At 35.1% G+C, this 12666-nt stretch overlaps 1 long non-coding RNA gene across 3 annotated transcripts; it reads right to left on the bottom strand.

Annotated features, from left to right (window-relative positions):
* Positions 1-4508: 4508 nt before the first annotated feature.
* LOC123611293 lies at positions 4509-11250 on the bottom strand. 3 transcript variants are annotated; one of them, XR_006718543.1, is made up of 5 exons: positions 11087-11250; positions 7680-7794; positions 6923-7037; positions 5487-5721; positions 4509-4680 (listed from the first exon to the last, which is right to left on the bottom strand). It is a non-coding gene; the product is annotated as an uncharacterized LOC123611293 (long non-coding RNA). The 3 variants fall into 3 exon arrangements; XR_006718544.1 differs by lacking the exon at positions 5487-5721 and having other exon boundaries at positions 7680-7797; XR_006718542.1 differs by lacking the exon at positions 5487-5721.
* Between the last annotated feature and the right edge of the window lie 1416 nt (positions 11251-12666).

The raw sequence follows: 12666 nt of genomic DNA, 5'->3' as shown, positions 1-12666 counted from the left end.
TCAATACCCAAAAAAACAAATAACCCAGTGAAGAAATGGGCAGAAGACTTGAATAGACATTTTCCCAAAGAACACATACAGATGGCTAACAGACCCATGGAAAGATGCTCAACATCACTCATCATCAGGGAAAGACAAACCAAAGCTACCATGAGATATCACCTAACACTTGTCAGAGTGGGTAAAATTAATGACACAGGGAACAACAAATGTTGGTGAGGGTGTGGAGAAAGGGGAACCCTTTAGCACTGTTGGTGAGAATGCAAACTTGTGCAGCCACTCTGCAAAACAGTATGGAGGTTCCTCAAAAAATTAAAAATAGAACTACCTTACGATCCAGCAATTTCACTGCTAGGTATTTACCCAAAGGATACAAAACTACTGACTTGAAGGGATACATGCATCTGATGTTTATAGCAGCATTTTCAACAATAGCCAAACTATGGAAAGAGCCCAAATGTCCATTGGCTGATGAATGGATAAAGAAGAAGCGGTATATATACACAATGAGAATATTACTCAGCCCCCCCCCCAAAAAAAGAGTGAAATCTTGCCAATTGGAACAATGTGGATGGAGCTAGAAAGTATTATGCTAAGTGAAATAATACAGTCAGAGAAAGACAAATACCATATTATTTCACTCGTATGTGGAATTTAAGAAACACAACAAATGAACATAGGAGAAAAAAAGGGAATCAAACCTTGCAACAGTTTCTTAACTGTAGAAAACAAACTTATGGTTGCTGGATGGGAGTGAGCAGAGAGAGGGGTTAAATGGTTGATGGCACTTGTTGTGAAGAGCACTAGATGTTATATAAAAATGATGAATCACTAAATTCTATACCTGAAACTAATATTACACTGTATGTTAACTAACTGGAATTTAAATAAAAATGTGAAACTAAAAAAAAATACATATTAGCTACTAAGTTAAAAAAAAAAAAAGAAGAAGCTTACTATCTTCTTCTTCCTCAAAGGTTATCAGGCCTAGCTGTTTAAACAGAGATGGAATCATATTTCCTTAAATGAAGATAATAGTGGTGATTATGTTTGAAGGAAATGGAATGTTTAGAACATTGTGAATTGAAACCAGAAACACATCTTAAAATTGTCACTGTTTCAACAGTTTTGAGATATAATTGACATCCAATCAACTGCACATTCATGTGAAGTTTACAATTTATTAAGTTTTAATGTAAGCACACACCCATGAGACTGTCAGTACACTCAAGATAATAAAAATATCCATCACTCCCTACAGTTTTCTCATGTTTCCTTGTTGTCTCTTCTTTCTACCACTCCCTCCTTTATTGGTCCCAGGCAACCACTGTTCCTCTTTTTGTCATTTTAAATTAGTTTGCATTTTCTAGAGTTTTATATAAATGGAATCACACACTGTTTTAGTCTAGTCCATTTCACTCAATATGATTATCTTGAGACTTGTCCATGTTGTTGCATTTTATCAACAGTTTATTCCTTTTAATTGCTAAGTAGTATTCCATTATGTGGATATAGTATACTTTTTATCTATTCACCTGTTCATAGATTTTTGGATTGTTTTCATTTGGGGGCTATTACAAATAAAGATACTCTGAATATCTGTGTACAAGCCACTGCATTGACATATTCTTTTTTAAAATGTTTACTTATTTTGAGAGAGAGTGTGCGCGTGTGTGCACATGAGTGGGGAAGGGGCAGAGAGAGGGCTGAGAGAGAGAGAGAGAAATAGAGAGAGAATCCCAAGCAGGCTCTGTGCTGTCAGTGTGGAGCTTGATGTGGGGCTTGATCCCAGGGACTGTGAGATCAGGACATGAACTGAAATCAAGAGTCAGACACTTAACCAACTGAGCCACCCAGGCACCCCTGCATTGACTTATTTTTAACTTTTTCTTAGAAAAATATCTAAGAATGGAATGGCTCAATCATATGGAAAGTGCATGTTTAGCATGTTTAACTTCTTAGGAACTTTCCAAACTGTTTTCCAAAGTATTGTTCCCACCTGTACTGTGTGAGAATTCTAGCTGTTCCATCTTTTCATAACGCTTGGTATAATCAGTCTTCTAAGTTTTATCTATTCTATTATGTATTTAGGGTATCTCATTGTTTTAATTTTCATTTTCCTAGTGACAAATGTTGTTGAGCCTGTTTTCATGAATCTAGCCTCTATCCATGTATCTTCTTTGTCATAGTGTTTTTTCATGACTTTATATGCCATCTATATACCTTCCATGGTAAATTGTTCAGTCTTCTGCCTATTTCTTTTTGAATTGAGTTGCTTGTTTTCCTATTGAATTTTCCAAGTTCTTTGTGTATTCTATATACAAATCTTTTTCTCTGATATATGATTTACAAAATATTGTCTCTGTCTGCAGCTGGTCTTTTCATTCTTTAACGAAGTCTTTTGAAGAGCAGAAGTTTTTAATTGTGATAAAGTTCAAATTATCATTTTGATATTTCATTGATCCTTGGTTTTGGTATTATAGCTAAGAAATCTTTGCCTAACTCAAGGTCACAACAATTTTTGTCTTTTGTTTTCCCTAAAAGTTCTACAGTTTTAGTATTTACATTAACTTATGATCCACTTTCAGGGTCGCCTGGGTGGCTCTGTTGGGTAAGCGTCCAACTTCGGCTCAGGTCATGATCTCTCATTTCATGAGTTCAAAACCTGCATAGGGCTCTGTACTGACAGCTCAGAGCCTGGAGCCTGCTTCGGATTCTGTGTCTTCCCCTTTCTCTGCCCCTTCCCTGCTTGTGCTCTCTCTCTGTCTCTCAAAAAAAAATGAATAAATGTTGAAAAAAATTTTTTAAATAAAAAAAAACTTATGATCCACTTTGAGTTAATCTTTGTGTGGGTTGTCAGTATGAATTGAAATTTATTTTTTATCACTTCATTTGTTCTTGTCTTTCAAATATTACTGTCCTTCATTGCCTGATGCCTCGTGTCTTTAAAACCATGGTTTTAGGCTGCATTTTGTTAGAGTACTTTCTTTTATTTAAGAATGAGTGAGCTGAAAACTTTAAAAAGCTGCATGAGTTTTTATTCAAAGATAGGAGAAGAAACACCCCACTAAAGAAATTTAACAAGAGAGTGGAAGACAAACATGAATATCTGCCCTGAATCCTCTGTGTTACATGTAAGAGCAACATAATCTTTAAATCTAGATCACTTATTGTTTACATACTTTTAAAAGCAGTTGATATTTGAGGCACTCATTAATTAGTATTTGAAAATGAGGAGATGTTTCCCATGATTCTCATAAGTAATGGAAATCCTAAAAAATGGCCTTTAAAATCCCTCTTTGTATACCTGGGAAGTCGCAAGAATTCTTCCAACTACTCATGTCAACACTGGAGAAGCTAGAAACATGTTCTAAATATATTTCAACACAATCAAAATTGACATTTACTTCTTTGAAAATACATAATGTTAAAGAAAATCCAAATTTTGATTTCAAATGGCATTTCCAAATTTTAATTTGTTATAAGACTTCCTGTTTGTACTGAATTTCTCCTATTTCTCAAGCCATTTCCTTTCTTTTGTTGGTTTCCCACTTAGTTAATTTCTCCCATATTCTAATCACAGATTTACATCTATTTTTCAAAGGCTGTCTAAAGATCACTTTGAAAGAAATCCAGCTTATCTCTGTCATTCATAAGATTAACCTACTATTCATTCAACTCATCAATAAATGATGAGAAAAGTGAGAGACTAGATCCACTTGGTTCATATGCCCAAGATGAATTTGATGAGTGTTATGTCAGTGTTGGGCACTGACATATCAAGGGATGGTCCACATTCTTGTACTTAAAATTGATTCTCTCTCCTTTTTTTTTTCCCCTCATTTTACAGTCTCTGAAAAATTTTCAGGTGAACTGGAGGTGTTTCTGACTGACCTACTATAAAACTGGAAGGAAGTTCTGAGTTGAAATTTAGCATGCAAAGTTTTGTGCAAACCTATATTATTCATGTGAATGAGAAGTGACATACAGGATACTTTGCAAAAACAATGAAAAAGAGAAGTTTTAAAGTTTGAAAATATTTCAATAGGAAAACAGTAATGAGTAGGAAGATTAAAACTCCCAAAGGCAATGAGTTATAATTTTGTCAAACATAAAGTAATATTTTGATGTTTTGTGAGAGTTTTTATAAAGTTAGATGAAGACATTAATACTGTTTTTAGAATACCTTTTTAGAAAAAAGAAATCCTGTTGTGCTTTTGTAACTGAACCAATGTGAGTTCACTCCTTGGTGAGTCACAGATACACCAGGTAGGGTTGTCACACAAAGTAAATTTTATTTGAGGCAAATAAGGAGATCACGGAATAATTTCCAAAGCCTTGACTTCCTGAGAAAGGGTGAATGAGTGCCTTTTGTTTAGGGTTAGGATGAATATTTAAATAGGGAAGCCTTGTCATCCTTTGTAGAGGTGGGCATGAGGTCATGCATGCACCTTAAGGAAACATGCCTATACATACATCATATGTTATATAAATGAGGCTGGTGCCCCTCCTTGGGTAGAGATTTTATTATTATAATGAGGAAGAGGGAATTGTTGGTCATTCCAGATGTCACTCCTGTGACAGGTCTGTGCAGGTGCCAGTCGGGGGTTAAGCTCAAACTGGTCTGGGTGGTCTGGGATGGCTGGAGGTCCTGTCAGGACAGTTTCAGGTTTCATTTACCTGTGTTAAGAAGTAAGCCAGAAAGAAGAATTTATGAAAAAATATAGGACAGAGGTTGTGCAGTACATGCAGGTGGGCAATAAAGTTCAGGTCTTGAGGTCTAGCTGGTGACACTTTTATTAGAGTTGTATATCCCTAAATCATCATTGAATTTGTTGCAATTTGTTCTGAATTGTGATTTCTATAATAGGGTGCCTGTATAATACTAAAAATAGGGATTTATTATTTTTAACTGCGTTCTTTCCCAAATGTGCTAGACCAACATAGAAAATCTGTTAATCTATGTGTTTCCAAAATACTATTTAGAATTTTTTACCCAGAGAAACCCAAGAGTGTATAATGTTTAAAGTGTATAAATAATATCTGTAGCATTAAAGTATTTTAATCATAAACATAATGTTCATTTTATTTTTTTTAAATTTTTTTTTCAACGTTTATTCATTTTTGGGACAGAGAGAGACAGAGCATGAACGGGGGAGGGGCAGAGAGAGAGGGAGACACAGAATCGGAAACAGGCCCCAGGCTCCGAGCCATCAGCCCAGAGCCCGACGCGGGGCTCGAACTCACGGACCGCGAGATCGTGACCTGGCTGAAGTCGGACGCCCAACCGACTGCGCCACCCAGGCGCCCCCATAATGTTCATTTTAAGGTGATCTCTGAAATGTATATCATAAAACTCAAAACACCATAGAAGAAAATTAGAAACCATTCATTTAACCATTATCTTCAATTAATGGAAAGGAAATGGTAAAATTTAAAGTGATTAATTCCTTCACTTGACTGTCCATACTTTAATATTGATATACCTTATGAAGATCCCATATGCATGGGAAGGGTAGTCTTTTTCAGTTTCTCTGAACACAGATGATTGGAAGGGTGTCTTAACCTTTCCTGGTTTCCAAGCATAGGTCTCAGGCAAAGGTCAACATTGTCACCACAACTTTCCTTTCTTTGAAGGACTTACAAGAGTAAGATTTAACCTTCTTATTTTTTTTTTTTCCAACTCTGGCAAAATGTGTGTTACTGGTGTGTACATTTCAGCTAAAGCAGTAGTAAGAAGACAAATCAGAATACACAAATCCAGGTAAAGTTGAGAATGAATCAAAATATCTACCATAACCATGAGACTTTATAATTTGGTATATAAAAAGCTTGTTAAACCAAAAGAAGTCTTTAATTTTTAGACTATTAGGCAGTTTTAAAACAGTGAAGAATTGCTATTAGTATGGTGAACATTTTTTGGTTCAAAATTAACTTTCTAACACCCTGAAATCATGTCATGCCTAATTAAGCCATTATGTAAGTCTGACCTTGAGTTTAATAGGATGAAAAGGGAGAATAGAACTTGCATATGGTTGGTGCTTCATAACTGTTGACTAATAATGACTATAATGATTTATAATTTGGATCAAATAATATTACTAGATATTTATACTCTTTCAAGTTTCATTTAAAGTTCATATCTGAAATCTATTTCGTAGAGATGAGCAGGCATATCCATTTAGAAAGGACTAAATCAGTGCTTCTCAACAGGAACAGTTTTGCTTTCCAAGGGACACTTGGCGATATCTAGGAACATATCCTTCATTATTACTACAGGAGTTGGGGGGTGCTACTGGCATCTAGTGGGTAGAGGCTAGAGAGGCTGCTAAATATCTTGCAATGTACAGAACAGCCTCTCAAAACAAATAATGATTTGGTCCAATATATCAATGATATTGAGATTGTGAATCTCTGGGCTAAATAAGTTTTATATGGAGTTAATATATACTCATGTGTGTAGATACTTAGTGTGTATCAGGGTGTGTATTTATGACTCTCCAGAAATTCTGGAAATTTTTCTTTACTTTCTCTTTTTTTTCTGGCTAAAAAAGTTATGATATTGTTTGCCAATCATTCTCTAATGAAGTAAATATTCTCTAGTTGTTACTATAATACACAAAGAAACAACTTTCATTCTGATATTGAATCCCCAGTCCTAAATAACAACAACAGAAAAGCAACGATAGAATAAAGCTAACACAGTACAAAGTTAAATCCTCAAGTTCTAGAACATTATTATGTGTGAGTCTCTGACCCTTTGTCAGTGTTGAGAGAATCAAAGGAAAGAGAAGAATACTTTGAAAGTTATGTCTTTACAATATCTCTCAGAAATATTTTTTCTCTTGGCACATTTGAGAAAGAGAGGGCTTGTTCTTCTCTTTCTTAGCTTAGAGAGTCATAGATACAGTCGTGTAACTACCTGCAAAGAACATTCCAACTTAAATGGAGAAGTGGGGGTGATACTAAAAATCTGCCATAGGAAGTGATCAAAGAAGGCCAGTCAAAGAAAATGTAGGCAGTGAAGTTGGAGGCAGCTGAAAGAAAAATTAGGATAGATTCCTGTAGCTGACATATTTGGGATTATAACAATAGAGATTTCAAAAGCTGTAGTCACCCATATCAGAGCATTTGTAAAGACAAAGTACTCAAAACAAAGCTGCTGGAAATTGTCGATTACATGAAATTTAAGCAAGAACAAAGAGAAAAGATGACAATATGAGGAAATAATTGCTACTATGTGTGTCTATGTACATGTATAAACTGATTTATTTAGTCCTTTCTGAATTATAATTTATAAGACATATTGGCATTTGGAATTCATAAACCATCTCTACATCCAGGCAGCTTTTTTCTAAATTAAAATTTCCTTCTTCCACGTATTTTTTATTTTGTTTTTCCCGTCCCAGCCATGTTGTCCTTAGTTATTTTTTAAGAAACTGGGACCAGGGGTGCCTGGGTGGCTCAGTAGGTTGAGCGTCCCACTTTTGATTTTGGCTCAGGTCATGATCCCAGGGTCATGGGATTGAGCCCTGTTTCGGGCTCATGCTGAGCTTCGAGCCTGCTTAAGACTCTCTCTCTCTTTCTCTCTCTCTTTCTCTCTCCCCCCCCCCTTTGGCCCTCTCCCCGCTGGCACATTCTTTAATAAAAAAATATAAATATAAAGTAAAATACATTACAATGCAATACAATACAGTAAGTTTGTTGAGTGTCCAACTCTTGATCTCAGCGCAGGTATTTATCTCAAGGTTGTGAGTTCAAGCACTGCATTCAGCTCCATGCTGGCTGTAGAACCTACTTAAAAAATAAAGAAAAATTTTAAAATGAAAATACATGGACTGTGTATACTTACTGTAAGGTTGGTTCTTTCATGGGACTCTGACTTTTTGTAGAACTGGGTTTAACAAAGATAAGGTTATCAGGTTGACTTAATAGAGAGAAATCGCTTTACCTTCCTCCACTAAATTTAACTTTAAATCTGTTTCATCCTATTTCCATCTTCCCACTTAGCATGAATACCCCCACCTATAAAACCTGAGGTCCGCCTAAAGATAGGGTGAAAGAGCCAGTCTGTTAATAAATGAGTGAAGCAACCTTCATGGGGACTATGGCAAACTCAAGAGTTGGAGACCTATAAAGAGTAAACATGGCCATTGTAGCTTCTGGCTTTCATTCTCATGTGTCATGAAGGGCTGCTGCCCGGTATTGTTAAACATTCCAGTTTTTATGTTAAAAAATAATAAATTCATACTTTAAATTAAACACCCAAATTAAAATGTTTTCTCTCTCTCTTTTTCTTGTCTTTGCCTTTTTCTATTTTCATGTTGAATTTAGTACAATATACATATCAGGGACCACTAATGTGAAACTTCTGGCCCAGATGCTCAAAGTGTTCCATATTTTTCAAAAAAGGTACTAAGAATATATTAACATCACACTAGAAATCTATTGTAAATATATTCAAATAGTTGGTACTAAGGATTGATATTCCAAGAATAGCATTTTTATTAAAGAACCAGAATGTAGCTCTGAGAGACTGTCTAGCCGAGCAAAGACATTTTGCATAGAATCCTAAAATAGTATTGTTGACTGAGGCAGAAGCTTGTGAGATTTTTATCTATGAAAATTGTACTTCAATATATCAGCTGTGGACTTGGGGTAAGATTTAGGTAAGATATTTGAGGCAATTAGTATTGTCAGTAGAAATGTTTGTCCTTCATTATTGTTTTCTAAGTACTGAACTCTTTAACTTTTTAAACATATTTTTCTACTTTTTGCATGGAGACAGTACATAAACTCAATAATCCAGTTCTGTAGAACTAAACCAGACATTTGTATAATAGGTTTGCTGTAGAGGTGGTGGTACAGCTTGAACCTGTTATTGTAATACAATTCTCGATATCAACTTGGAGATAATTCCAGGTCAGTGATTTGACTTCACAGTAGAATCACCTGAGGATTTTTTTTTTTTAATTCTGATGACCTGACTGCATTTCATAACCATTCAGTCTTTGTGGGGTGGGGAGGTATGGGAAAGATCCAGACATCATTACTTTTTTAGCTCTTTAGTTGAGCAGACAACTATCTAAATAATATTCACTAGAATTCTCCTTTAAGCCAGTGGTCATAAGAGTCTTAAAAATCTTGAGGACCAGATAAGGTTAATTAATCCAATTGTTCATTTAACAAACATGTATTAAGTACTTACTCTGTACTAGATACTTTGCTTGAGGGGAGGGGTGATATGCAAAGATGAATAAAACGTTTTTTGCCCCTCAAATAAATAGAATCTATTTTTTAATGTTTTTATTTATTTTTGAGAGACAGAGAGAAACAGAGCATGAACAGGGGAGGGGCAGAGAGAAAGAGACACAGAATCCCAAGCAAGCTCCAGGCTTTGAGCTGTCATCACAGAGCCCGACGTGGGGCTCGAACTCATATCGTGAGATCATGCCCTGAGCCAAAGTCAGATGCTTAACTGACTGAGCCACCCAGGTGCCCCAGAATCTATTTTTTTTAATGTTTATTTATTTTTGAGAGAAACAGTGAGAGACAAAGTGTGAGCAGAGGAGGGGCAGAGAAAGAAGGAGACATAGAATCCAAAGCAGGCTCCAGGATCTGAGCTGTTAGCACAGAGCCCAATGCAGGGCTTGAACCCACAAACTGTGAGATCATGACCTGAGCTGAAGTCAGATGTTTGACTGAGGCCTCAAAGCCCCCAAATAGAATCCATTAGTGGAAGTTCTTATAAATGAGTAAGTGAAGTGTTAAGATAGCTTTGGTAGAAATATGCCTTTGGGGCGCCTGGGTGGCTCAGTAGGTTAAGCATCTGACTTCGGCTCAGGTCATGATCGCGCTGTGAGTTCGAGCCCCGCGTCAGGCTCTGTGCTGATGGTTCAGTGCCTGGAGCCTGTTTTGGATTCTGTGTCTCCCTCTCTCTCTGACCCTCCCCCGTTTATGCTCTGTCTCTCTCTGTCTCAAAAATAAATAAATGTTAAAAAAAATTAAAAAAAGAAAAAAATATGCCTAGAGAAAAAGGGGAAAGCAATTTGATCTGGAACTTGATTGAATATTAGGGAGAAAAAAAATCATACAGGATTATTCCTTCAGTGAACCTGAGAAATGAATAAATATTTTTGGCCAAAATAGAATGGGATATTGGAAGGGGTACAGTCAGCGTGTGAGAACAATTTGTCCATCTTAGATCTATTGAAGATAATCAGTCTGAACAGAGCTTATAGGTTGATTTTACTTACTAAAATTTAGTACAATAAATACTGTTAATTTTTTTTTTGTTTTCGGTAATGTTATTAAATAATTTAAAATATTTGTTATACCTGTCAGAGTGTTTCCAAACTTTAATGTGCATCATAATCATCTGAAGGGTTTTTAAAACACAGATTTGCTACCCCTCCCTCAGCTTCTGATTTGCTAGGTCTGGGGTGGGCCCAATAATTTGCATTTTTAACAAATCCCAGTTGATGATGAAACTGCTAGTGGTCCAGGGACAACACTTTGTGAAAAAGTGTTCTATAAAGAATAGATTGTCAGGTGATTTGGTCAGGGTCTAGGTGAATATATCTTTAGTAAACAATTCCATCTTTATAAACCTCCCCACTTATAAAATAAAAAAAGTTGCACTGTACAATACCTATAACAAAGAAATATAGGCATCCCAGATGGACTAATAATAAGCATCCTTTTAAATTGAAAATATTCTTTAGGAGAAGATGAGTGTTTTGTGAGAAAAGGGCAAACAAGTATAACAGAATATTCAATCTTGACTCTGACCCAAGCAGTTCAGTTCACTCCCTAAATTTCAATACCCAGTCAGTAAAACAAAAGCCCAGCCAGACCCACTACCCTTTGATGGGAGTTTGGAGATCATCATTCCTCCATTCATTACCATCATATGCCTCAGAACTGCAGGCTACTTTTGAGAGTTTCCCAACTTCAGGTCTTGCTCTCCCTGAAAGGAGTTCTGGTATTTATATGTATTAATATGTATTTCTTCATCTCATAAAATTTTCATTGAGATCTTAGTACTCTACAGGGATTTTTACCTCTTAGCTGCTGGCTGACCCACCTTTTTTAATTCAGTGTTTCTAAATTCTCAAGCAGCCCTAGCATTCTGTGGTCTATATGCAAACTTGGTAGGAGGGGAACTCAAGGGACTTGAGACTTCAGAGCATATGATGATGGTTGAGCCAGTGGAGGGAGCTGTTTGCTTGAGAATCACTGACCTTTTTGGTATCTAGCAGACAGAAGCACACATTTCATTGCTAGCGAAAAGCCTAGTGCTAAACATTTATTGCTCTGAGGTAGTATTTTCACTGAGCTAAACTGCTTATGTTGCTTTGAATTTGGAACGAAAATCACCTTCTATCAAAGGACTATACCTGCAATGGCCTTTGTGACTAAGTGGAAGGTTGGTAGAAGCAGGACTTGAAAAGATATGACCTGTATGATGCTATGAGATTTGCTTAGTGATGTGAACAGTTCCTTATTAAATAAGTGACTTTGAGGGTGCTCAGTCATAACTCATATAAGGTATAAATTATGTTTCATAGAAAAAGTACGAAATTGTCATTCTGCCTTAGTCTATATTTATCTTTAAAGATAAAGATAAATTTTCTTTGGAATTCCAGAGTTAATTATTTATTTTAATAGAATGTGTAGATTTAAATTGACTATAGTGTTGAATTTTAGGACCTATAAATAGTGCCATTAATCTGAAGAAGTACAGATGTGTGAATAAAAAATAATATTTAGTGATGGCTGATAAAATTTTTAAATGTAATGCTTCAATAGTATGAAATTTACCTTTAAACTAAAAAGGTTAAAGTTTTGCTGTATGTGTCTATCTTATTTATGCTTTTCTATGCAATAATATAGTTCATGATAATTCAGAATATCAGATAAACTTATAATTTTAACTTTTATCTTTACTGAATATTTATGGCATTACTAACAATGGTAAATACAGCTTAGTTTATAAGCTATTCAATGGTAATGACAGCCCCAAAAATGGAGAGAAAAAATAGACTGGTTGTCAGGAGATCCTGGGTTCTAGAGATGAAGTCTCTTCCCTATTAGCAATGTGATTTTGTAAAACTATTTAATCTCACTGGGCCTCAGTCTTTTCACTTTTAAATTAGTAAAGTTCAACTTCTAAGACTTTCCAGGTTCCCAATTTTTAATTTTTTTCAGATGATTTTTATTTCTTAAGAGTTAGACCACTCGGTATACCAAAGCAAACTGAATACCAGTATATTTTAAAACCACGTTGTTCCAAAAACACATGTATATGTGAAAAATAGTCTAAATCTAATGTTAGTTATATGGCTAAATATATATATATATATATTTATTTATATCATAATTTTGGATCACTTAACTATTGGGAATATTGGTTTTATTTTTATTAATAAGTTTTGTTTTAGTTAATAGAATTACTATTTTCTCATTATTTTCATATAGTATACTATTATAATTCTTATAATCCATTAAAAAATAAAATTCCCAAGAAAAAAATATGGTTTACTTAGAATTTTGAAAGTTAATGAAAAGTCATTTTAGGTTTATATAACAGGATGTCAAAGAACTTTATGTATCACATAGTCATAAATTTAATTTTTCAGAGAGAAAAATTTAATATGATGACTA

The sequence above is a fragment of the Leopardus geoffroyi genome, chromosome C2 (assembly GCF_018350155.1).
Source record: "Leopardus geoffroyi isolate Oge1 chromosome C2, O.geoffroyi_Oge1_pat1.0, whole genome shotgun sequence".
Classification (NCBI taxonomy): Eukaryota; Metazoa; Chordata; class Mammalia; order Carnivora; family Felidae; genus Leopardus; species Leopardus geoffroyi.
The sequence above is the reverse complement of the archived record's forward strand: the minus strand, read 5'-3'. Positions and strand labels throughout refer to the sequence as shown.